The sequence below is a fragment of the Pan paniscus genome, chromosome 16, assembly GCF_029289425.2.
Source record: "Pan paniscus chromosome 16, NHGRI_mPanPan1-v2.0_pri, whole genome shotgun sequence".
Classification (NCBI taxonomy): Eukaryota; Metazoa; Chordata; class Mammalia; order Primates; family Hominidae; genus Pan; species Pan paniscus.
Genome location: NC_073265.2, coordinates 53,569,407 through 53,597,001, shown reverse-complemented (window position 1 = coordinate 53,597,001; position 27,595 = coordinate 53,569,407). Strand labels below are relative to the sequence as shown.

The following is a 27,595-nucleotide window of genomic DNA, read 5'->3' as shown; positions in this document are numbered from 1 at the left end:
CTGGTCATCTAGGGTATGATGCAAGAATTGTTTAATAACTCTGTTTGGTGAGTTTTGTTTGTTTTTTCACCTAGTTAAATAAGTCAACTAGGAACTGTCTGTGTGAAAGCACTTAGATTCTCCAGAGATACATTATCTCCAAATCAATCAATATGAAAGCTCACTTTGTCTTTAATGGGATCCATCTGGTTAATGCTGTGTTTCTTGAGTTTCATAGATTATGAAATCATAAAGCTAAAAGAAAATATGGAGATGGTCTAGTTAGACCCTTTCATTTTACAGCTGAGACTACTTAAGTGCAGAGAGGCTAAGTGACTTGCTCAAGATTGTACAGCTAATTAATGAGTCACACTGGAATTCAGTGTAGTCTTATTTCTGATATAACTGTGCTAATTTTTTCATTGCAGTTAGTGAAGAAATTATGGATTTATAAGAAGTAAATTTTCCAGGAGGTTTAAGTGGACTTAAATTAAGTATTTCTTATAATTGAAATGTGTATATTTCTTTCAGGTACCAGGTGTCACTGGATTTTTATGAGCAAATTTGTTATGTTTCACGTTCCAGATGGAAATCAACCAATTTAAAAATAGTGGTGAAGTTATTATAGCCTATATTTAATGAGCACACATTTGGCTGCATTAAAATGAATCTTAATGTATTTTTTGCACAGCGGAGATAATCTGTTAATATTTAATGCCATAAAGCAACAATGGAATTCTGCTTTCATGTGGTGTATTTATAAAACTAGAGTAGAGTGTTATGTAAAAACTAAAAGTACAGATTAATTTAATATGCATCTGGTGAATTCAGGGCTTGAAGGATGCACATCTGTTGAGAAAACAAATCATAGAACTATTCAGAGTTTCAGCATCTTTAAATATGTGCGCTTTGATTCTGTTTTAACTGTTTTGAAACAGTCTTTAATGGATTTAGAAAAGGCCATTTGCTCTAAGGAAGCAACTGTGAAGCCACTTACAATGCTATTATTCATTTTATTATTTTTTAAAGCATTTTTATACATTACTATTTTTCTTTCCAATTTATTTATTGGGGAAGGAAGGGGCTAAATGACTCACGATAACAAAATGAGTTTGTTGCAGAACCATGTTTAAAAAGAAAGGAATGTAATTTGCTGAATTCAATAGATTAGAAATATTTTAAGGCTTTGTCAAAATAATACGCCAAAAAATATTTTAAGGCTCTGAATTCTAATTTGAACTCACAATCAGTGAAGAAATAATCAGTTTCTACTGTGTATTCATCACCATACTAGAGCTGCGGTAATATAGAAGTTGAAGATATAGTCTATATCTTCAACTTCTATATTACCGCAGCTCTAGTATGGTGATATAGATTATATCTTCAATTTCAAGTTGAAAGAAACAAGACTTAAAATGAAAGGTAGAGAATAACACAGATATGTAATGAAGCAAAAACTTGATCTAATCTGTCAACATTACAGTAATTTAGAGGGGAGAAAATCCAGTGAGTATTCACAATTCTGACAGGAAGGAGATTAAAGTTAAAGTAGTGGATCTCAACTCTGACTGCTCCTTAGAATCACTTGGGAAAACTTAATCAAAAATCAGATGAATCAGAATCTTGGGTGAGGTGCATCTGCGGTTTTTAAAAGCTTTCCCAGATGTTTATAATGTGCAGGCAGTGTTAAGAATCACAGGCTTAAAGGCTGGGTTTGATTTGGAAAAGCAAGAAAGTGTGCTAGGCCAGCACAGGGTGGGAGAATTGGCCACAGTCTGTGAAAAGATTAATCCAGTCAAAGCAATGTGTGCTAGGTGGGGAGGAAGGAGAAATAAGCCTACAGAGGCAGAATGGGGTCTATTTTAGAAGAGGGGTGTGTGTGTGTGTGTGTGTGTGTGTGTGTGTGTGTGTGTGTGTGTGTGTGTGTGTGTGTTGGAGTTTTGCTCTTGTTGCCCTGGCTGGAGTGCAATGGCACGATCTCAGCTCGCTGCAACCTCTGCCTCCTGGGTTCAAGCGATTCTCCTGCCTTGGCCCCCCGAATAGCTGGGATTACAGGCATGCGCCACCACACCCCGCTAATTTTGTATTTTTAATAGAGGTAGGATTTCTCCATGTTGGTCAGGCTGGTCAAGATAGAATAGTACTTTTCAAAATGTGGTTTCTTGACCACCAGCAGCAGCAGCAGCGTCTCCTGGAAATTTATTATAAATGCAGATTTTAAGGCCCTGCTCCCATACCTACTGAAGTGGAAACTCTAGACTGGGGTCCAGCAATCTGTATTTTAACAAGCATGCCAGATGATTCTGATGTACACTCAAAGTTTGGGAACTGCTGTAAAGAGAGGATAATGAAAGTTAGGCAGAGGAAATTAGATTTGATGTGCTCATAAGCAGGGATCCATAGAAGATTTTTAATTTTTATTTTTTAATCATTTACTTATTTTCCATGTATCCAAGGCACGAACCAGCCATGGGCACAGACCAAGAGCCAAGCTGGGATAAACAAGGGTTGCTTTATCCCTGGATGACATGAGATGGACATCACCACATTAAAGGTTCTTAAGCTAGAGGGTAACAGGAATTATCTGTATGTATTCAAGGTAAATCTGATGGTGATCTGCACAATACTTTGGATTACTAAAAGATATGAATGAAGTGGGCTGGTTGAGGAAATGCAGACATAATCTAGTGGATGTAATCTAGCAGCAGTAAAGGCTTGTTCTAGGGAAGTATTAGTGAGAAAACATAATACTAATAATAGTGATGGCAATTTATTGAGAGTTTACATAACAAGTGGCATGTTAAATGCATTTTATTCTCACAGCAAGCCACTGAAGTGTGGCTATTCCAGTTTTACAGATCAGCAAATGAGGCAGAGAAAGGAAGGTTACTTCTGAAGTTCACACTGCTGGTATGTGGTGGAGCCAGGATGTCAAGCTCAAGAATCTCTGCCTCTAAAGCCTCTTGAAGAAACAGCTAATAATATCTGGAGAGCCACGAGAAAAAGGAAAATACTTGAGTCTGAAAAGTTTTAATCCTACTTGACAGAGTGCAAGGGGATGTCACTGTCGGAAGGGAAATAGTGCATACAGTGGGTAACAAGGGAAGTCATTTAGCCAGTTGGGAACAAACCATCTTGTAAAAGTGACCATGAGGAATAACCGACGGAAATTTTTGTATAGTGCTTTTTCAGTATAAAGTTCGAAGTAACTTTCAATAGTTGAGTTTATAGGTTTTGTTTGTTCTTGCTCATGCTGACTAAATTAGAAGAGTCACCTCATCCCGCTTTTAAAAAGGGTCTTTTAGATTTTAGAGTAGATAGTCTGTGAGTAAGTCATGCCCAAGAAGCTTACTGTAATACCACTTTTCCCTCTCTAAGCATCTTAGTCTTAAGACAGTTTAAGCTGAGTGTGGTGGCTTATGGAGGATCACTTGAGGCCAGTTCAAGATCAGCTTGGGCAACATAGCAAGACACTCTGTCTCTATAAAAAATAAAAAAAAATTAGCTGGGTGTCATGGCACGAGCTGGTAGTCTCAGCTACTCAAGAGACTGAGGCAAGAGGATTGCTTGAGCCCAGGAGTTTGAGGCTGCAGTGAGATCTGATCATGCCACTACGCTCCAGCCTGAGTGACAGGGCAAGATGTCTTTGAAACCAACCAACCAACCAACAGAAGAAATAAATGACAGTTTAATAAATATTTCAGGCCGGGCACTGTGGCTCACGCCTGTATTCCCAGCACTTTGGGAGGCCAAGGCGGGTGGATCATGAGGTCAGGAGATTGAGACCATCCTGGCCAATGTAGTGAAACCCCGGCTCTACTAAAAAGATAAAAATTAGCTGGACGTGGTGGTGTTTTTGAGACAGTGCCTCACTCTATTGCCCAGGTTGGAGTGCCGTGGTGTGATCATGGCTCACTGCAGTACCAACTACCCAGGCTTTAAGTGATCCTCCCACCTCAGCCTCCTAAGTAGCTGAGACCACAGGCACACACCACCATGCCTGGCTAATTTTTAAAAAACTATCTGTAGAGACAGGATTTTGCCATATTGCCCAGTCTGGTCTTGAGCTCCTGGGCTCAAGTGATCCTCTGGCCTCGGCCCCCCAAAGTGCTGGGATTACAGGCATGAGCCAACATACATGACCTTAAAGTGGTTTCACAGAAGTTCTACCTAGCAACTTCATTAGCCCTTTGCTGCAAGGTAATTAGGCTGCCCAGAATAAAATTGGACTTTACTGAGGGAGTGGTGATTCTGGGAAAGCCACCTGCAGTCTCTACCGCATCATATAACAATAAAAGGTTTAGTTTACCAGGAAGATACTAGAATTCTGTTATTTATACCAGATAATACAGGTTCAACATACATAAACCTACATAACAACTACAAGGAGAAATTTATAAATTCACCATTATATTAGAATAGATGTTTTTGACATTAAAACAATACTTCCTGCCAGCAGAGATGTGCTAAAGAAAAAAAAAATCATTAAAACAACACAACAAGACAGAGCTATTGGGTGAATATAGAACATTGTACTCAAGTTTTAAAGAATTAGTTTCATACAGTTACTACTATTTGCAGATATAGTTACTTTGTGGAATCCAAAATTTCTGTAATGCGAGAGGTAACAACCTTCAAAGTAGCCCTGAAAATCTCAACAAATTCAAAGAATATGTATTCTATAGACCAAACCTTCGATGACAGTGCAAACTAAATTAGGACTCAGTTTTTTTAAAAGATGACCTTTAAAAATGTTTGGAAATTTAAAAGAACACATCTAAATAACTCTTGAGGTTACAAAAGAAATAATGATAGAGGTTTACCAATGCATAACACTGAATGTTAATTAAAAAAACAACATCAGAATTGATGGATGCAACTTAGTGGTTCTTGGGCATAGCATATAGTCAAGTTTCATAAATACTCTGTGAGAGTTTGAAAAGACCATTCTCTAGTTGAGGGCAGTGGTATTAATAGAGGAAAAGAGCCTCAGAAATTGAGAACTGTCAGTCACTCCTCTTGATTTAATATTCGCATTTAAGGCCTTGTGCAATTTGTCCTCTGACAGTTGTCAGTGGGCACTACTGCTCCTCCTGTTTCTTTTGCTTTAATCTTAATTACATAATTAAAGTTCTCTTATTAGACACTAGTGATTCTAAAATGTTAGCATGTATTGGAATTTTCTGGAGGGTTTGTTAAAACACAGATTGCTGGCTGGGCTCATGTCTGTAATCCCAGCACTTTGGGAGGCCGAGGCGGGTGGATCACCTGAGGTCAGGAGTTTGAGACCAGCCTGGCCAACATGGCGAATCCCTGTCTCTACTAAAAATACAGAAATTAGCCGGGCGTGGTGGTGGGTGCCTGTAATCCCAGCTACTTGGGAGGCTGAGGCAGGAGAATCGCTTGAACCTGGGAGGCAGAGGTTGCAGTGAGCGGAGATTGTGCCACTGCACTCCCCCTTGGGCGAGAGAGTGAGACTCTACCTCAAAACAACAACAACAACAATAACAACAAAAAACAAAAAAACACAGATTGCTGGTCCTCACCCCCTGAATTTCTGATTCAGCTCATCTGGGGTAGGGCCCCCAAATTTCCATTTTCAGCAGATTTGCAGATGATGTTCATGCTGGTGACCTAGGGACAATGCTTTGAGAATCACTGTACTAGAGATTACATTCACTTGACTGTATCCCTTGTAACTGCTAATTCTTTTCCTGTAGCCCCTTTTCTCTCCTCCTTAACTTTTTCCCTTCAGAATCCTGCACTTTAGCTCTCCCCTTTTCTTGGAAGTACTTTTTTTTTGAGATGGAGTTTCGCTCTTGTTGCCCAGGCTGTAGTGCAGTGGCGTGATCTTGGCTCACTGCTACCTCCACCTCCTGGGTTCAAGCCATTCTTCTGCCTCAGCCTCTCAAGTAGCTGTGATTACAGGCATGCAGCACCATCCTTGGCTAATTTTGTATTTTTAGTAGAGACGGGGTTTCACCATGTTGGTCAGGCTGGTCTCGAACTCCCAACTTCAGGTGATCCACCAGCTTCCACCTCCCAAAGTGCTGGGATTACAGGTGTAAGCCACCGCGCCCGGCCAGAAGTGTTTTTTTTTTGTTTTTGTTTTTTTTTTTTGAGACCGAGTTTCACTCTTGTTGCCCAGGCTGGAGTGCAGTGGCACGATCTCAGCTCACCACAACCTGCACCTCCTAGGTTCAAGCGATTCTCCTGCCTCAGCTTCCTGCGTAGCTGGGATTATAGGCATGTACCACCACACCCAGCTAATTTTGTATTTTTAGTAGTGATGGGAGTTTCTCTGTGTTGGTCAGGCTAGTCTCGAACTCCTGACCTCAGGTGATCTGCCTGTCTTGGCCTCCCAATGTGCTGGGATTATAGGTGTGAGCCACCGCGCCCGGCTCAAGTGTTTTTAACCATCAAGTTGTTAGATGTCCCATGCCTATGCTTACTTAGAAAATGGTTCTTGCACATCTGTAGAAGTCCTAATCTTGCTATCATACTAAATATCACTTCACATCCATTAAGATAGCTATTAAAATACACACACAGAAAGTAAAAAAGTAGTGAGGATGTGGAGAAATTGGAACTCTGTTTATTGCTGGTGGGAATATAAAATGCCACAGCCATTGTGGAAAACAGCTTGGCAGTTTCTCGAAAGGTTACACATAGGACTACCATATAGACCCGGCAGTCCTCTCTTAGGCATATATCTAAAAGAATCAAAAACAGGGTTTGAAACAGATGTTTGTACAGTACCTTTATAACAGCATTCATAATAGCCAACCAAGCACCTGTTGACAGATGAGTGGATAAACAATATGTAGTATATACATACAAAGGAAGGAAATTCTGACACATAGCTATGACGTGGGTAAACTTTGAAAACGTGCTTAGTATAATAAGTCAGACACAGGACAAATATTGCATGATTTCACTTATGAGCTACCTAGGATAGACAAATTCAAAGACAAAGTAGAATAGAGGTTATCAGGGGCTGATGGGGCAGAGAAAAGCAGAGCTGTTGTTTAATGGGTACAGAATTAATGTTGAGGATAATGAGAATATTTTGGGTATAGATACTGGAGACTGTTACACAATATTGTGAGTGTGTTTTCATGCCACTGAATTGTACATTTACAAAAGGTTAAATTATAAATATTATGTTATATATATTTTATCACAGTAAAAAACAAAGCCAGGTGGGTTCACATCTGTAATCCCAGAGCTTTGGGAAGCTGAGGTGGGAGGATTACTTGAGGCTAAGAGTTTGAGACCGGCCTAGGCAACATAATGAGACCCATTCTACAAAAAATAAAATAGGCATGGTGGTACCTGTAGTCCTAGCTGTTCGGGAGGCTGAAGTGGTAGAATAGCTTGAACCCAGGAGTTCGAGGCTGCAGTGAGCTATCATGGTACGACTGCATTTCAGCCTGGGTGGCAGAGCAAGATTCTGTCTCTTAAAACAGACAAAAATGTGAGTATATTACTGGAAAAACTTATTAGAAGTCTTTTTTGGTGATGAAGTTTCACTCTCATTTTTTTGTCATATGTTTCTATGAGTTCTGCTTGCTTTTGTTTTTTTGTTTTGTTTTGTTTGAGACGGAGACTCGCTCTGTTGCCCAGGCTGGCATACAGTGGCAAGATCTCAGCTCACAGCAACCTCCACCTCCCAGGTTCAAGTGATTCTCCTGCCTCAGCCTCCTGAGTAGCTGGGATTACAGGTGCCTGCCACTGCGCCTGGCTAATTTTTGTATTTTTAGTAGAGATGGGGTTTCACCATGTTGGCCAGGCCGGTCTTGAACTCCTGACCTCAGGTGATTTACCCGTCTTGGCCTCCTGAATTGCTGGGATTACAGGTGTGAGCCACTGCGCCCGGCCGAGTTCTGCTTTTTTCAAAATAACAAGCATGTGTTTCTGAATCAGAAAAAAGTAAATAATATGTTAAAAAGACATATGTGAATATTTATAAAATATGTTTATGTGAAGGATTTTCTGTAATGTAAATCTCACTAGTTAAAATTTTTATATTACTTGAGTAGATGATTTTTCCATAGAATCGTGACTAAAACTGAGTTTTCCATGAACTATTACTAACCTGTAAACTTCCTCTCTAATGAAAGTTATATTTTCCTTGGTTATAGATGCTTTCTAGTTTGTTATATCTATGTCAGTTATTTTGAATCTCTTACATTTTCAGATCAAAAATTAATTATTGTTGTTATTTTTTTGTTTGAGATGGAGTCTTTCTAAGTTGCCCAGGCTGGTCATGAACTCCTGGGCTCAAAGTGATCCTCCCACCTCAGTCTCTTGAGTAGCCGGGATTATAGGCACATACCACAGGACCTGCCAAAATTATTATTTAAATTTATCAATTAAGCATGTTCAGTGACATAGGTAAGTATTGAGTGCAGGTAGCATTTATGCTGACTTCGGTAGAATTCCTGGGCTTTAAAACAAATAAGAAAGGAAGAAAGGAAGTATGTAGAGTGTGGCTTATACACTTTGAGGACATTGTGGTTTTGCTTTGTAATTTTCTTGTGAATAGAATAAGGAGTGAAATGAGAGAGATCGAATCTAGTTAATCAAGATAATTTGTCAAGTAAATTTCAGTTATTTGAATACAGCCAATTCAATTTTACATTTGTTTACTCTGTTTTGGGCATAGTGCTTTGAACGGTTTAGGTACGTAAGTCAGAGAGCAGTCCTTAGTCGCATAGAGTTCCATAGAATAGTTTGGTAGGCAGATAGGTAAAAAATAGCCACATAAATCGATAGATGGATATATGAATTAAGATGAATATTATTCATTCATGCTCCATACATTTATTGAGCAACTGTTATACTATGTGTTAGGCCTAGTGTAGGTACTAGGGGTATAGTGACAAACAGGAAATATTTGTGCTTGCATTGAAAAAGATTACTGGGATATTGCAGGTAAATTTTACTTTCTCCTTGTTCTTAGGTTTTTGAAATGAAATGACTAGGACAATACAGGAACAACAGCAAGAATTTGTTGACTTTCATCCTTAGAGAACTCAAGTGAGGGTGTAGCTTGTATGACAGTCTAGTATTTTCTTGATCAACAGAAAAGGTTGAAATTCTAATTGTTTCCATCAACATTAGAATGATTCTTTACTACTAAGCTTGTGATAGGGTTTTTAAAAAATAATAATTGTTAAAGTTGGTTATTAAAGCTTAAAATTCAAATCATCAATCACAAAGTAAATATTCGTGAAAGAAATATACTGATTCTTTAGGAGGTAGATAGTGATGAGGCAGTTAATGGAAAAATCAAGTCAATAATTTCTTGGGACAATCATCAAGGCTGCCTTTTTGTGTTTCTATAGGCAGTCATGGTGACTGACTTTGTTACCAAAGTGCAGTTATCAAAGCCCTTATTTTTTTAAGAAAAAGTATAACAATTGAAAGAAAAATGAGGATCAGGACCTTTGTGGTACTTTATTTTTATGCCAGTAAGAAGTGTCTGTGGCTCCTCAATACTGGCTTCATCTTGATTGTTTTATTATTTATTTTCCTTGAGTAGGGAAGGAAAGCCGTCTTCTCAGATAAGGTTATGTTTTTATTGTTTTAGCCTAGCTTTGCTTAAAAAAATTTTTAGTGAGGTAGACAAAACTCTTTATCAGGTATTGAAATATGTTTTTCCTAAAAGCATGTATTAGGCTACCCTTCTCACACAGGATGTGTTCTGAAATGACAGGTAGATTTGCAGCAGATTATCATTTTCTTTGTAGATTATGTGAACTGAGCAGTACTTGCAAAATAAGTCAATAATCTGAATCTTTGTAGTAACTCTTCTGGAGTTATTAGGGAAACCAAAAATGGAAATAATATTGTGGTCTCTAAGCTTACTCTAAATTAGGTAGTTATAGAAGTACACTTTTTGGTGAAGGTAAGTTTAACTGCTGTCATCTGTTAGATAAAACAGGGGTCCTGAAGCTCTGGGCCACAGACCAGTAGTGGTCCATGGCCTGTTAGGAACCGTGCTGCACAGCAGGAGGTGAGTGGCAGGTGAGTGGCAGGTGAGTGTGTGAAGCTTCATCTGTATTTAAAGCCACTCCCCATCACTTGCATTACTGCCTGAGCGCCACCTCCTGTCAGATCAATGGCAGCATTAGATTCTCATAGAAGCGTGAACCCTGTTGTGAACTGCACGTGAGAGGGATGTAGTTTATGCGCTCCTTATGAGAATCTAATGCCTGATGATTGGCCAGAGTCTCCCATCACTTGCAGAAAGGACCATCCAGTTGCAGGAAAACAAGCTCAGGGCTCCCACTGATTCTACATTATGGTGAGTTGAATAATTATTTCATTGCATAGTACAATGTAATAATAATGGAAATTAAGTGCATAATAAATGTAGTGTGCTTGAATCATCCCTAAACCATTCCCCCCTCCCCTCCACCCCCAGTCTGTGGAAAAATTGTCTTCTGTAAAACTGGTCCTTGTGCCAAAAAGGTTGAGGACTGCTGAGATAAAAGATTTTAGGCTGGGCACGGTGGCTCACTCCTGTAATCCCAGCACTTTGGCAGGCCGAGGCAGGCATATCACTTAAGGTCAGGAGTTCAAGACCAGCCTGGCCAACATGGTGAAACACCATCTCTACTGAAATACAAAAAAATTAGCTGGGTGTGGTGGTCAGTGCATGCCTGTAATGAATGATTCATGTGGTAATGAGAAGACTGTATATCTTGCAGTTCTTGGGTAGAATGTTCAGTAAATATCTGTTAGGTCCATTTGTTCTCAAGTGCAGTTTAAATCCAGTGTTTCTTTGTTGACTTTGTGTCTCTAAGATCTATCTAGTGCTCGAAGATCTATCTATCTAGGGCTATCAGTGGAGTGTTGAAGTCCCCCATTATTATTGTGTTGCTGTCTCTGTCTTTTCTTAGGTCTAGTAGTAATTGTTCTATGAATCTAGATGCTCCAGAATTAGGTACATATATGTTTAAGATTGTAAAATCTTGTTAAATTGATCCTTTTATCATTGTATAATGACTTTGTCTTTTTAAACTGTTGTTTCTTTAAAGTCTGTTTTATCTGATGTAAGAACAGCTATTACTTCTTGCTTTTGGTTTCCGTTTGCATGTAGGAATCCTTAGGTGTTAGGTGAGCCTCTTGAAGACAGCAAATACTTGGTTTCCAATTTTTTATCCATTTTGCCAATTTGTACCTTTTAAGTGGCACATTTAAGACCATTTACATTCAGCATTAATACTGAGATGTGAGGTACTGCTTTAGTCATCATGTTGATTGTTACCTAGACACTTTGTTGTCCTCATTATGTTATTTTATAGACCTTGTGAGTTTTGTGCTTTCAGGAGCTTCTATTCTGGTACATATTGACCTTTTGTTTCTTTCTTTCTTTTCTTTTCTTTTTTTTTTTTTTTTTTTTGAGATGGTGTCTCACTATGTTGCCCAGGCTGGTCTTGAACTCCTGGATTCAAGTAATCCTCCCACCTCAGCCTCCCAAAGTGCTGGGATTACAGGCATGAGCCACTGTGCCCAGCCATTGTTTCAAGATTTAGACCTCCTTTTAGCATTTCTTTTTTTTTTTTTTTTTTTTTTTTTTTGAGATGGAGTCTCACTCTTGTTGCTCAGTCTGGAGTGCAATGGCGCAATCTGGGCTGACTGCAACCTTGGCCTCCTGGGTTCAAGTGATTCACTTGTCTCAGCCTCCCGAGTAGCTGGCATTACAGGTGCCCGCCACCATACCTGGCTAAGTTTTGTATTTTTAGTAGAGACAGGATTTCACCATGTTGGCTAGGCTGGTCTTGAACTCCTAACCTCAGGTGATCCATCTACCTTGGCCTCCCAAAGTGTTGGGATTACAGGCATGGGCCACTGCTCCCAGCTAGTCAGGGAAATTTTCTTCAATTGTTCCCTCAAATCAGTTTTCCAAACTTTCTGGCTTTTCTTTTCCCTCAGGAACACCAGTGATTCTTAGGTTTGAACATTTAACATAATCTCATTTATCTTGTGGGCTTTGTTCATTTCTAAAAATTCTTTTAAAAAATTTTATGTAACTTTAAACATAAAAGTAAGATATTTTGCTTATATGAGCAAGAAACATTTTAAATTATTTTTCAACTACTTTTTTTTTTTGATACAGAGTTTCGCTCTGTCACCCAGGCTGGAGTGCAATGGCGTGATCTCAGCTCACTGCAACCTCCACATCCCAGGTTCAAGCGATTCTCCTGCTTCGGCCTCCTGAGTGGCTGGGATTAAAGGTGCCTGCCACCATGCCCGGCTAATTGTTGTATTTTTAGTAGAGACGGAGTTTCACCATGTTGGCAAGGCTGATCTCGAACTCCTGACCTCAGATGATCTGCGCACCTCGGCCTCTCAAAGTGCTGGGATTACAGGTGTGAACCACCACGCCTGGCCTAAACTACTTTTTTAAATGTTAAAAATATTTTCTTGGGCCAGGCATGGTGGCTCACACTTATAATTCCAGCACTTTGGGAGGCTGAGGTAGGTGGATCACTTGAGGCCAAGAGTTCGAGACTGGCCTGAGCAACATGGCAAAACCCTGTCTCTACTAAAAATACAAAAATCAGCTGGGCATCATGGCACACACCTGTAGTCCTAGCCACTTAGGAAGCTGAGGCACAAGAATCACTTGAAACCTGGGAAGTCGAGGTTGCAATGAGCCAAGATTGTGCCACTTTGCTCTAGCCTGGGTGACAGAGCAAGACTCTGTTTCCAAAAAAGCTATTTCTTTTTGTAGTTCATGGCTTAAAACACTACAAAACTGAAAGCTGAGATGCAAAGGTTTTTATTCACATTTAATGAGGTAAAGTTTGATGTAATATAAGATATGACATGATGTGGGTAGCACCACTGGAATCAGGGCAGATATGAGTTTGAACTAACTCTCTGTCTCTCTGTCCATCTCTGTCTCTGCCATTTCTTAGCTGTGTAGTATTAGGCCAATTACTTATCCTCTCTAATCTTTTCTTTTATGTAAAGTGATAATAATCATACCTCTTTCATAGGATAGTCATTAAGATAGTCCAGGTGAAGTGTCTTGCATAGTGCCTGGTATGCAGTAGGCACTTAAAAGATGCTTGTCTTATTACTGTAAAAATTTAGAGATGTGATTTAAGGCCTAAAGTTATAATAGTTAAAGGTAGTTATAATTATGGAGCTTTTAAAACCTTTATTTAAAGTAGTTGTGAATCTACTTCTCTGCTATTTGAGTAAATTTGTTATAGAAATGATTATATAATTTTTTGTGATTCTGGGGCTATAAGAGTTTCTCTTGGTATGAAGTAAGTAAGCCATTATAATATGAGAATAAGGCAGTACTAACAGCTATCAGGATATGTGCATTGTCTTTTAGGCAAGCTCACCACCTGTATACCTTCTCCAATTAATAGAATTTGGAGTTGTTTTTACTGAAAATAATGAAAGATGAGTCTGAAAGCTGAGCATATACATTTGTAGAATTCAAATGGATGCCTGCTATGCTGCTTATGAGTGAGATAATGTAACTGTAGCTATATCTCAGTGAAGGTAAAATATCACTAACAACCACTTGAAATTGTGTTGCTCCATTCTCCTTAAAATATACTTTTATTACTGTGTAGCTGTAGGGGATGATTATAGGAAAAAGTGTCCACTACCCAGATGTCACAAATACTGAAAACAACAAAAGAATTCTTTATTAAATCCTGTATTAATCAAGTTCTCATGATTCAGATGCTTTTTACGTGTTCAATAGTTACCCTGCTAACACATATTACAGAGTATCAGACTGTATGGTAATAATTTCACTGTACAATACAAGCTAATTTAGTAGGATTCTATTGATGTATTCAAAACTTGAATATTTTACATGAAAATGTACTTATTCCCTAAAAGAATAAATTTTCTTATAATACCATGTGCATTTGTTGCACAGTCAGCAGTGACTCTTAAGAACCATTAAAGAAATTTCATGGAGTTCCTTTATAATTAGGCAACAAGAATATGTGGTCCTAGGGTGTATTAGTCAGGGTTCTCTAGAAGGACAGAACTAATAGAATATATGTATATATGAAGGGGAGTTCATTAAGCCGAATTGACTCACACAGTCACAAGGTGAAGACTCACCATAGGCCATCTGCAAACTGAGGAGCAGGGAAGCCAGTCTGAGTCCCAAAACCTCAAAAGTAGGGAAGCAGACAGTGCAGCCTCCAGTCTGTGGCCGAAGGCCTGAGAGCCTCTGGCAAACCACTGGTGTAAGTCCAAGAGACCAAAAGCTGAAGAACTTGGAGTCAGATGTTCTTCGAGGGTAGGAAGCATCCAGCATGGGAGATAGGTGAAAACTGGAAGACTCAGCAAGGCTGCTCTTTCTGTCTTCTTCTGCCTGCTTTATTCTAGCCATTTTGGCAGCTGATTAGATGGTACCACCCAGATTAAGGGTGGGTCTGCCTCTCCCAGGCCACTGACTCAAATGTTAATCTTCTTTGGCAATACCCTCACAGAAACACCCAGGAACATTACTTTGCATCCTTCAGTCCAATCAAGTTGACACTCAGTATTAACCATCGCACAGGACAATCATATGCTTCGGTATTTATAGGTTTGGGTAATCAGTGTAGTGTTTATAAATACGTAGTAGTGTAAGTCAGGGGCTTTTGAGTCAGGATGTCAAGTATCTACCTGACAAAAGTGTCAAAGCCTCTACTGCTTTCTAGTTTTGTTACGCATCTTACTTGGTTTCCTCATCTGTGAAGTGAGAATTATAGTAACAGTATTACTATCCATAAGGTAGTGGAAGGATTTAATGAATTAATATATTTAAATAATTTAAAGTATACCTGGTGCATAAAGGCCCAATAAGGTTTAGATGGTGTAGTTGTTACTGTTCTACAATGTGACAGATGTCTTAAAGCAAACTATTTTTATAGAACAGTAAAATCAGCTGGGAAAAGAGAGGCTTTGTTTTAAGAACACTAGTATTCCTTTTGCATTTCCACATAGCTATAGAGTGAGAAGATAAGGGGATAATGGCATTTGAAGGAAGGAGGGGAGTAAATATAACTTTAAAGATTTTAATTGGATGGGTGAAATTGTTTATATGTTTTAAGTATAGTCAGTAATTGGCCAGGCACGGTGGTTCATACCTGTAATCCCAGCACTTTGGGAGGCTGAGGCGGGTGGATCACCTGAGGTCAGGAGTTTGAGACCAGCCTGACCAACATGGAGAAACCCCATGTCTACTAAAAATACAAAATTAGCTGGGCGTGGTGGCACATGCCTGTAATCGCAGCTACTAGGGAGGCTGAGGCAGGAGAATCGCTTGTACCCAGGAGGCGGAGGTTGCAGTGAGCTGAGATTGCGCCATTGCACTCCAGTCTGGGCAACAAAAGTGAAACTCTGTCTCAAAAAAAAAAAAAAAAAAGTATAGTCAGTAATTAAATAATTTTTTGAGACTGGACAAAAGTTAAATAAAAGTAAGCTAGTAATTATATTCAATGTCATAGCAGATTTTAAACCACAGCTTTTCAGGTTGCCAGTAAATACCACACAAAAGCAAGAGGAGGCTGGTTGTGCTAGCTTACGCTTGTAATCCTAGCACTTTGCGAGGCCAAGGCAGGAGGATCACTTGAGGCCAGGAGTTCAAGATCAGCCTGGGCAACATACTAAGACTCCATTTTTTAAAAAGAAAAAAGGAAAAATTAGCCCAGCATAGTGGCGTGAGCCTGTAGTCCTAGGTACTCAGGGGGCTGAGACATGAGGATTGCTTGAGCCCAGGAGTTTGAAGCTACAGTGAGATGATTGTGCCACTGCACTCCAGCCTGGGCAACAGAGCGAGGAAAAAAAAAAAAACAACCCAAAAACAAAACGAGGAATGTAAAAGTGCAGTGCATTTTACAATGTTATGATTAAAGTGAACTCTATCTTAAATTTTATAATAACTGACTTTATTTTACTTACTTATTTATTTTTTGAGATAGGATCTCCTCTGTCACCCAGGCTGGAATGTAGTGCCACAGTCTCCTGCTCACTCCAGGCTCTGCCTCCTGGACTTAAGTGATCCTCCCACTTCAGCCTCCTGAGTAGCTGGGACTATAGATGCGCACTACCATGTCTGGCTAATTTTTGTATTGTTTAATTTATTTTTTTGCTAGAGACAGGGTTTCACCATGTTGCCCAGGCTGGTCTTGAACTACTGGGCTCAAGGGATCAACCCATCTTGGCCTCCCAAAGTGCTGGGATTACAGGCATGAGCCACCATTGCCTGGCCTGTACTAAATGAGATTTAAAAACTTGCTTTGGGCCAGACATGGCGGCTCATGCTGGTAATACCAGCACTTTGGGAAGTCAAGGCGGGAGGATTGCTTGAGCCCAGGAGTTCGAGACCAGCCTGGGCAATGTATTAAGACCTTGGGCAATGTAGTAAGACCTTGTCTGTATTTAAAAAAAAAAAAGAGAGAGAAAAGAAAACTTGTTTTGCATGCATGTACCAATTGAGAGTATAGTATGTGCTTCAAAGGAAAAAGGTTTAACTGTTGAACAGCTTTAGGAGAAATAACCAAATTGCTTTGTGGGTATTTCATGCACAAAACTAGGAAAGAGAAATGAATATGGGAGGATTCAAGTTACAATAAGACTTTATGCTCCATGAGAGGAAGATATTACATATTACAGAATATTGATTTCAGAAGGCAAAAGATATTTACTACTTATGCTCCATGAGAGGAAGATATTACATATTACAGAATATTGATTTCAGAAGGCAAAAGATATTTACTACTTAGAGTAATTTAGTTAAGAAAAAAGAAAAAATACAGTAAAATGTTAGATAAGATCCAATTAGAGCCTACCAGGCACTCTTGTGAGGTTTGTTACTGCCTTCTGTGGTTTATCAGTAGCTTAGCGGGAACTATAGAAAAATAATTCAGGCTTTATGTCCCAAATCATAACTCTAACTCCCTCCATTCTTTTCCACTTTCAGTAGGTGGAGGAAAGTCTTGCTCAGGGAAAATTTAACAATATGGTCATTTCATAATTAGAAAACTTTATTAATACTGGTGTTAGGTGTTTGACCAGACACTTTTAAATTTGCCGTGTTCATGGCTTCCTTGAGTACAATATCAGAAGCAGCTGTCTTCATATTAGCCAATAGCCCATAGATCTTTAGTAATTTTGTGCATGATATATTATGGCCATTTCTCTTTATATTATAAAACTGTCATAGAAATGCTTTAATTAGGCTGGGTGCGATGGCTCGTGCCTGTAATCCCAGCCCTTTGGGAGGTTGAAGCAGGAGGATCGCTTGAATCCAAGAGTTTGAAACCAGCCTGGGCAAACATAGCACAACCTAATCTCTTCCCCCACCAAAAAATAGAAAAATTAGCTGGGCATGGTGGTATGTGCCTGTGGTCCCATCTGCGGGGAAAGCTGAGGTGGGAGGATTGCTTGAGCCCAGGAGGTTGAAGCTCCAGTGAGCCATGATTGCACTGCTGCACTCCAGCCTGGGCAACAGAGCAAGTCCCTATCTCCAAAAAAAAAAAAAAAAAAAAAAAAAAAAAAAAGAAAAAAAATGCTTTTTTTTATTTCAGTGGGTAATAAGCTGTTATTTTGTGTGATGCTCATTTCCTTAAATAAGACATTAAATTGTTATTTTTTGCATTTGAAATTAAAAATGGGAATTTTTCTCTTGAATAAGAAACAGAAATGAATTAAACTTATTACCAATAGTAATCATACTATTCTGAATTTCTCTATAGAGAGCATTATAAATATCTCATACTTTTGCTTTTATATTACGAATTTGTATTGTAGGGTGAACAAGATACTTTTTAATCTTAAACAGGATATTTTCCTTTGTGTTTTGTGAATTCCCACCCTTGTTTTTGGCAATGTAGATCACTTACGCTAAAGATTTAAAAAGCCATATTTCACTTTAAGAACTTGAGACCAGAGGTTACAAACTGGTGGTGTGGACAGTGTTTAAAAATTTTTAAAAATTAATTGCGAACATATAAAAACTGGGAGATTTTATTAAAATTTCAGTGTTAAGCAACTTCTGAAAACTCAGAGCTGGCAACATTGCATGGGACCCGTATTCTTTTTTTTCTTTTTTTCTTTTTTTTTTTTTTTTTTTGTGATGGAGCCTTGTTCTGTCACCCAGGCTGGAGTACATTGACACGATCTCAGCTCACTGCAACCTCCACCTCCTGGGCTCAAGCGATTCTCCCGCCTCAGCCTCCCAAGTAGCTGGGATTACAGGCACTTGCCACCACGCCTGGCTAATTTTTGTATTTTTGGTAGAGACAGAATTTCCCCATGTTGGCCAGGCTGGTCTTGAACTCCTGACCTCAAGTGATCCGCCTGTCTCAGCCTCCCAAAGTGCTGGGATTACAGGCGTGAGCCACTGTGCCCGGCCCCGTATTTTTATATGGCAAAATTCAACAGGAGCAGAAATAGCTGTACCTGTTAGGTGGGACACCCACTATTCACTTTGCCACTCTACACCTTCCCAGTAAAGAATCAATATCTGGTACTTCTGAGCGTTGTAACCTCTTCATTAATGCATTTGTTTTTTTGACGTGTGCCTGTTTCGGTGGAATTATCTAGAGAATAAGAAAAAGGGCCTGGTGCAGTGGCTCACTCCTGTAATCCCAGCACTTAGGGAGGCCAAGCATGTGGATCGCTTGAGCCCAACCTGAGAAACATGGTGAGACTCTGTCTCTACAAAAACTAAACAAAAATTAGCCAGATGTCATGGTGCTCACTTGTTGTACCAGCTACTCAGGAGGCTGAGGTGGGAGGATTGCTTGAGCCCAGAAGGTTGAGGCATCACTGCACTCTAACCTGGGTAGCAGAGTGAGACCCTGTCTCAAAAAAAAAAAAAAAAAAAAAAAAAAAAAGCCTTGGTCTACTTAGGCAGTCATTTATTTTATACAAGCAGTATTTTTCTTTTATGCTTTATTCAAAATAAAGGTGTTACATTTTATGTCTGTAACACGAATACAGGGGGTGAAGCATGATAGCGGATTGCCTGAGCTCAGGAGTTTAAGACCAGCCTGGGCAACACGGTGAAACCTCGTCTCTACTAAAACACACACACACAAAATTAGCCGGGCATGGCGGCATGTGCCTGTAATTCCAACTACTCAGGAGGCTAAGGCAGGAGGATTGCTTGAACCTGGGAGGCAGAGGTTGCAGTGAGCGAGATCGTGCCACTGCACTCCAGCCTGGGCAACAGAGGGAGACTCCATCTCAAAACAAAACAAAACAAATTCAACGAACTGAAATAAGCTTATAATAATTTAAAATTCAGGCAAGTATTGCTTCCATAAAGCAATCACCTCAAGAAAGCACTTATTCTAAAAGTGCTACTCAAAGCATTTTTGGAAAAAAAAAAGGTATATTTCCTTTGAATAGTCTCAGGATGCCTGATATCCTTTGAGAGTAGATGCATTTTAATAATAGTAATACATGTAATTTGACAAGAAAATCAAATGGGACAAATTTTATTAAGTAGTGAGAAACCAGCTCAAAGTCTAACGTGTGAGACTCTGGATGATACCAGGTTTTATCCAGCATCACAGTAAATTTGAACCTCATTAGAAACATTTGTCCAAAGTAAATAGTTCTCTGGAAAAGATGATATTATAAATGTAAGTTTAGGTCAGGCGCAGTAGCTCACGCCGTTAATTCCAGCACTTTGGGAGGCTGAGGCAGGCGGATCACTTTGAGCCCAGGAGTTGGAGACCAGCCTGGGCAACATGGCAAAACATTGTCTCTAAAAAAAAGTACAAAATTTAGCCAGGTGTAGTGGTGTGTGCCTGTAGTTCCAGCTACTCAGGAGACTGAGCAAGAGATCACTTGAGCCTGGGAAGTAGAGGTTGCAGTGAGCCAAGATCATGTTGGCCAGGCACGGTGGCTCATGCCTGTAATCCCAGCACTTTGGGAGGCCGAGATGGGCAGATCACCTGAGGTCAGGAGTTCAAGACCAGCCCGGCCAACATGGTGAAACCTCGTCTCTACTAAAAATACAAAAATTAGCCAGGCTCGTTAGCATGTGCCTGTAATCCCAGCTACTTGGGAGGCTGAGGCAGGAGAATTGCTTGAACTTGGGAGGCGGAGGTTGCAGTGAGCTGGGATTGCACCACTGCATTCCAGCCTGGGTGACAGGGCGAAACTTTGTCTCAAAAAAAAAAAAAAAGATCATGCCACCACACTCCAGTCTGGGCAACAGAGTGAGAGCCTGTCTTTAAAAAAAGAAAGAAAGACATAAAGAAATACAAGTTTATACTCAGCAGCCCTTCAAACTTACCTCCCTCCCAAAATAATATGATATAATGAATTAACCAAAAAACAATAATACCAAAGCATCACTAGCAAAGAAAACTTCAGAGTGATGAAAACCAGGTAACTGCCCTAATCTCATGCCACAAATTTCTAGAAATGTCTTTCAGAAACAGTATTATTTAGACCAGATGGAAAGAAAATCATTTGCAGCTATTTTTTTTGAGCATACACTGTTGTTAGAACCACATAAAGTTTAGAAACCCCTACTGATACGTCACGGGAAGAAGAAAGTTAGTTGGGTATATAATTCAGTTGTGTCTTGAGGCCACAACTACAAAGCCATTAAAAATATATATATATATGATTAATTTATTTGTAAAAATTTTTATATAAATATATATGTCCCTCCTCTTTGATAAAAGCTGTTAATATCACAGTTGGCTTACTTCTACCTGGAAGAACTCCCCACCTAAGTTGGATAAGGTTTAGAAGTGAAGTCATTAGGTGAGAAAATTGGCAGCAGTCTCGAAATCCTTTTCCCAGCTATGTAGCAGTTGCTTAAGCCCCTAGCTTCCTTTCCATCTTTGTCAGGTGAAATGAGTGAATCAATTAGAACTGGTATTATTTACCAGGTAAACTCAAGAAAAATCAATTGCACTAATTGTAGGCTAAAGATAGACCACGTTTGAAATCTCCCAGTTGAAAAATTATTTTAAAAACAGACATGAGGCTGAATGTGGTGGCTCACGCCTATAATCCCAGCACTTCGGGAGACTAAAGTGTAAGGATTGTTTGAAGCCAGGAGTTTGAGACCAGCCTGGGGAACATAGTGAGACCACGTTTCTGCAAAAGAATTTAAAAATTAGGTGGGTGATGGTATGCCCCTGTAGTCCCAGCCATCCTGGGCCATCCTGGCCAACACAACGAAACCCTGTTGAAAACAAATAAGTAAAAACAGATGAAATGTAATTCACCACATTAAAAAAAAAAAAGAGAGAAACCTTATCACTTTGATGGATACAAAAAAAGTATTTGATAATATTCACTAATAGTTCATAATAGGAAAACCTTCACAATAGGATTTAAAAGGAACTTAATCTGATAAAGACTCTACAAAAATTCTATAGAAAACTTTAGGCCGGGCACAGTGGCTCACGCCTATAATCCCAGCACTTTGGGAGGCCGAGGCTGGCGGATCACCTGAGGTCAGGAGTTTGAGACCAGCCTGGCCAACATGGTGAAACACTGTCTCTACTAAAAATAGAAAAATTAGCCGGGCGTAGTGGCGCACACCTGTAATCCCAGCTACATAGGAGGCTGAAGCAGGAAAATTGCTTGAACCTGGGAGGCGGAGGTTGCAGTGAGCCTAGATTATGCCACTGCACTCCAGCGTGGGCGACAGAGCGAGACTCCATCTCAAAAAAAAAAGTTCCATGTCTCTAAAGGCTGTGACATGATAATACCAGCAATAATACGAATTATGATGTAGCAGGACAAGCCGGAGACAAAACCCCTCAGACACCAAAGGGCTTTATTCGGCCGGGAGCATCAGCAGACTTAGGTCTCAAAAAACCAAGCTCTCCAAGTGAGCAATTCCTGTCCCTTTTAAGGGCTTACAACTGTAAGGGGGTCCACGTAAGAGGGTCATGATCGATTGAGCAAGCAGGGGGTACGTGACTGGGGGCTGTATGCACGGGTATTCAGAATGGAACAGAACAGGACAGAGATTTTCATGATGCTTTTCCATACAATGTCTGGAATCTATAGATAACACAAGCAGTTAAGTCAGGGCTTGATTTTTAACTACCAGGCCCAGGGCTCAGAGCTGGGCTGTCTGCCTGTGAATTTCATTTCTGCCTTTTAGTTTTTACTTCTTTTTTCTTTGGAGGCAGAAATTGGGCATAAGACAACATGAGGGGTGGTCTCCTCCCTTTATGATAGACAAGCTGTATTAACTTTTTTTCTTTTCTTTTGTTTCTTTCTTTTTTTTTTTTTTTTTTTGAGACAGAGTCTTGCTCTCTCGTCCAGGCTGGAGAACAGTGGCATGATTTCAGCTTACTGCACCCTCCACCTCCTGAGTTCCATTGATTCTCCTGCCTTAGCCTCCCAAGTAGCTGGGACTACAGGCGTGTGCCACCATGCCCGGCTAATTTTTGTAGTTTTAATAGAGACAGGTTTTGCCCTGTTTTCCAAGCTTGTCCTGAACTCCTGGCCTCAAGTGATGAGCTCGCCTTGGCCTCCCAAAGTGTTGGGATTACAGGCGTGAGCCACCGAGCCCAACCTGCATTAACTTTTTCTGTTTGTTTGTTTGTTTGTTTTAAAAAGCAAAACTGAGTGCCAGTGGCTTATGTTTTTAATCCCAGTGCTTTGAGAGGCTGGGGTTGGAGGATTGCTAAAGGCCAGGAGTTCAAGGCCGCCATGAGCTCTGATCATGCTACTGCACTCCGGCGTAGCTGACAGAGCGAGACCCTATCTCTTAAAACAAACAAGCAACAACAACAAAACCCAAATGTGTGCTTTAAATAGATAAATTGTATAGTAGGTGAATTATATCTTAATAAAGCTGTTTTTAAAAAACACAGATTTGACCCATGGAGAAATTTTGCCCCAGAAAGGGGGCATAAATATAGTATTCAAGTGAGGAAGAGCATTCAGTGTGTTAGAAGAAATTTTAAGTCTCTCGAGGGAGGAATAATTAGCTCCTTTGAAAAAAATCTGTGGACATGTTAAAATCACTGCACAGATTTTTTTAAAAAAATTGTTTCAGGAGGACAGTTGTGAGGCCAGTGCACTTTTGGCTCAATGGGAATGAATGGGTAAGTGAGTGGGCAAGCAGGATCATTTGGTTGGTGTGGCAGAAGGGAGGAGGGCTCAGGCTTTTTGGACTCCTTTGGCTGTGTTTGACAGTGTGACCTAGTCAGTGAACATAATTCTGTGAGGCTCAGCGTCCTCTTTGAAAAGGAATAATTGCCTTTACTAAGGCAAGTAATTCCAGTTTGACTCCACTGAATAGGTCACACAGCACCTAGAGTCAATCGTTTAGAAAATGTAAATGCTTTTTGTAAAGCTAAATCCCTTTAAGCATAAATATCAGTACCATTCTTAAATGTCTTCTTATTGGACTATCAGTGACCTATAAAATCCTGAACAATGGACTCCTGCTACCTCTTTACTTTGCTCATTGTAATCCCCGGCGTTGCAGGTCTTCTTTCACCAAAAGCCTTTCTTAATAGGCTGCTGCTTTTCCCTTTCTGGAAACTGTGTTCCCTAGCTCTTGACAAGGTTGGCTCCATCTCTTCCTTGAGGACACTGTTTAAATGTGGCTTCTAATTTATGTTTTCACAACAGTGTACAAGGATTCCCTCTTCTTCTCATCCGCACCAATACTTGTTATCTTTGGTCTTTTTTGTAATTGCCATCTGACAGAGTAAGAATGTAAGTTAGTATTCCTGTTATGGAAAACTGTATGGAGGTTTGTCAAAAAACTAAAAATAGAATTACTACATGATCCAGCAATACCACTTCTGGGTATTTATCCAAAAGATTTGAAATCAGTTTGTTGAAGAGATGTCTGCTTTCTTATGTTCATTGCAGCATTATTCACAATAGCCAAGTTAGGGAATCAACCTAAGTGTTCAACACATGAATGAATAAAGAAAATGTACACACACACGCACACACACATATATACATATTCAGCCTTAAAGAAGGAATTATGTCATTTGTGGCAACTTGGATGGAATTGGAGAATATTTTATTATGCTAAGTAAAATAAGCCAGGTACAGAAAAACAAACACCACGTGTTCTCACTTATGTGTGGAATCTAAAACAATTGAACCCATAGAAGCAGAGAATAGAATGGTGGTTACAGAGCCTGGAGGGTTGAGAAAGTGGTGAGACCGTGGTTAAAGGGAACAAAATCTCAGCTGAGGGATATATATATATATTTTTTTAATTCTGTGGTACAGTGTGGTGAAGATAGTTTTTGTACATTTTAAAATTGCTGAGAGAATAAATTTCAAATATTCTTACCACAAAAATGTTAAGTATTTAAGGTAATGGATATGTTAACTAGCTTGATTTAATTATTATATATTATATTCATAAATTATAACATTACTTTGTACCCCTTACATTTATATAATTATAAATTGTCAACATACAATTTTTAAACTTTTAAAAAATAAATGTGTCTTCTAATAAAAGGCTTCCCACCCCTCTATCTAAAACTCTTCCATGCTGTGCATGGTGACACATGCCTGTAATCCCGGTTTCTCAGGAGGCTGAGGTGGGAGAATCTCTTGAACCCATGTGTTCAAGGCTGCATTGCACTGTGATTTCACCTGTGAACAGGCATTACACTCCAGCCTGGGCTACATAGCAAGAACACATCTCTAAATATGAATAAAATAAAACTTTCCTCTTTGATTTCACCATAATCCTTAGTTTAGCAGATCTTTGATATGTAGCATCGTCCCAATTTGTGTTTTTTTAATTCATGTGTTTGTGAGGCCCTCTCTACACTAGAAGTTCTGTGAGCAGAGGAGCTGTATATGTCAAGTTCACTGTTATATCCTCAGTGGAATAATCCAGTTTTAGGCACATAGGAGGCACTCACTGAATAGTTATTTATTAATTTTTTTTTCTTTTTTGCCATATACCTACAACCTTCTAACTTTTATTTTTAAGATTAAAAAAAAAGTTCTTGGTTTTTGGGGTTTTTTTTCTTTTTCTCCCAGCAGGAGATTTTTTTCTTACTTTAAAAAAATTATTATTATACTTTAAGTTCTGGGGTACCTGTGCAGAACATGCAGTTTTGTTACATAGGTATACACGTGCCATGGTAGTTTCCTGCACCCATCAACCCGTCACCTACATTAGGTATTTCTCCTAATGCTATCCCTACCCTAGCCCCACACCCCCCAACAGGCCCCAGTGTGTGATGTTCCCCTCCCTGTGTCCATGTGTTCTCATTGTTCAACTCCCACTTATGAATGAGAACATGCGGTGTTTGATTTTCTGTTCTTGTGTTAGTTTGCTGAGAATGATGGTTTCCAACTTCATCCATGTCCCTGCAAAGGACATGAACCCATCTTTTTTTATGGCTGCATAGTATTCCATGGTGTATATATGCCACATTTTCTTTATGCAGTCTATCATTGATGGACATTGGGGTTGGTTCCAAGTCTTTGCTATTGTGAATAGTGCCACAATAAACATACGTGTGCATGTGTCTTCATAGTAGAATGATTTATAACCCTTTGGGTATATACCCAGTAATGGGATTGCTGGGTCAAATGGTATTTCTAGTTCTAGATCCTTGAGGAATTGCCACACTGTCTTCCACAATGGTTGAACTAATGTACACTCCCACCAACAGTGTAAAAGCATTCCTATTTCTCCACATCCTCTCCAGCATCTGTTTCCTGACTTTTTAATGATCACCATTCTAACTGGTGTGAGATGGTATCTCATTGTGGTTTTGATTTGCATTTCTCTAATGACAGTGATGATGAGCATTTTTTCATGTTTGTTGGCTGCATAAATGTCTTCTTTTGAGAAGTGTCTGTTTATATACTTTGCCCACTTTTTGATGGGGTTGTTTGTTTTTTTCTTGTAAATTTGTTTAAGTTCTTTGTAGATTCTGGATATTAGCCCTTTGTCAGATGGATAGATTGCAAAAATTTTCTCCCATTCTGTAGGTTGCCTGTTCACTCTGATGATAGTTTCTTTTGCTGTGCAGCAGCTGTTTAGTTTAATTAGATCCCATTTGTCAATTTTGGCTTTTGTTGCCATTGCTTTTGGCGTTTTAGACATGAAGTCTTTGCCCATGCCTATGTCCTGAATGGTATTGCCTGGGTTTTTATCTAGGATTTTTATGGCTTTAGGTCTTACGTTTAAGTCTTTAATCCATCTTGAGTTAATTTTTGTATAAGGTGTAAGAAAGGGGTCCTGTTTCAGTTTTCTGCATGTGGCTAGCCAGTTTTCCCAACACCATTTATTAAATAGGGAATCCTTTCCCCATTTCTGGTTATTGTCAGGTTTGTCAAAGATCAGATGGTTGTAGATGTGTGGTGTTATTTCTGAGGCCACTGTTCTGTTCCATTGGTCTATATATCTGTTTTGGTCCCAGTACCATGCTGTTTTGGTAACTGTCGCCTTGTAGTATAGTTTCAAGTCAGGTAGCATGATGCCTCCAGCTTTGTTCTTTTTGCTTAGGATTGTCTTGGCTATGCGGGCTCTTTTTTTGGTTCCATATGAAGTTTAAAGTAGTTTTTTCCAATTCTGTGAAGGAAGTCAATGGTAGCTTGATGGGGATAGCATTGAATCCATAAATTACTTTGGGCAGTATGGCTATTTTCACGATATTGATTCTTCCTCTCCATGAGCATGGAATGTTTTTCCATTTGTTTGTGTCCTCTCTTATTTCCTTGAGCAGTGGTTTGTAGTTCTCCTTGAAGAGGTCCTTCACATCCCTTATAAGTTGTATTCCTAGGTATTTTATTCTCTTAGTAGCAGTTGTAAATGGGAGTTTACTCATGATTTGGCTCTCTTGTTATTGGTATATTGCAATGCTTGTGATCTTTGCACATTGACTTTGTATCCTGAGACTTTGCTGAAGTTGCTTATCAGCTTAAGGAGATTTTGAGGCATGGTCTCACTCTGTCGCCCAGGCTGGAGTGCAGTGGTGTGATGTCAGCTCACTGCAAGCACCACCTCCCAGGTTGAAGCAATTCCCGTGCCTCAGCCACCCAAGTAGCTGGGATTACATGCATGCACCACTGCACCTGACTAATTTTATAGGTGTGAGCTACCAAACCCCATGGCTTTTTTTTTTTTTTTTTTTTTTTTTTTTTACTTTTTTTAAAAAAGACTGGCTCTCTCACTATGTTGTCCAGGCTGGAATGTAGTAGCTATTCACAGGCGTGGTCATCATGCACGTCAGCCTCGAATTCGTGGGCTCAAGTGAGCCTCTCACCACAGCCTCCTAAGTATCTGGGAATATATGTGTGTGACACCACACCTGGCTTCACAAAATATTTGTTGATTGAACTAGGAACACTTTGAATAAATGTAGTGGTTTGTATTTTTCCTTTTTGACACCTGGAAATTATCCAAACTCCTTCTGTAATTGCTATTATTCTTTAAGATTCATTTATGTAGAAGTAGTATTTTAAAATGCGTGTGTAGGCTGGGCATGGTGGCTCATGCCTGTAATCCCAGCTCTTTGGGAGGCTGAGGCAGGCGGATCACCTGAGGACAGGAGTTCGCGACTAACCTGGCCAACACAGTGAAACCCTGTCTGTACTAAAAATACCAAAATTAGCTGGGCATGGTGGTGCA

At 39.6% G+C, this 27,595-nt stretch overlaps 1 protein-coding gene and 1 non-coding gene across 35 annotated transcripts in view; one reads left to right on the top strand and one right to left on the bottom strand.

The window, feature by feature from the left end:
• The window catches only part of CSNK1G1 (casein kinase 1 gamma 1), a 207,738-nt gene that overhangs the window by 30,543 nt on the left and 149,600 nt on the right, over positions 1 to 27,595 (top strand). For 3 of the 34 annotated variants that reach the window (XM_055098286.2, XM_055098302.2, XM_055098289.2), the window contains exon 2: positions 2,436 to 2,578. The exons of 20 other annotated variants lie outside the window; for them this stretch is intronic. The gene's annotated coding sequence lies outside the window, so the exon portion shown is untranslated. Of the gene's footprint in view, positions 1 to 2,435; positions 2,579 to 10,612; positions 21,920 to 27,595 lie in introns of those variants that run through there. 11 more of the 34 variants (XM_055098310.2, XM_055098294.2, XM_055098314.2 and 8 more) reach the window with 8 other exon arrangements.
• LOC112437342 (small nucleolar RNA SNORA48) lies at positions 2,423 to 2,561 on the bottom strand. The gene has a single exon (XR_003025965.1). It is a non-coding gene; the product is annotated as a small nucleolar RNA SNORA48 (small nucleolar RNA).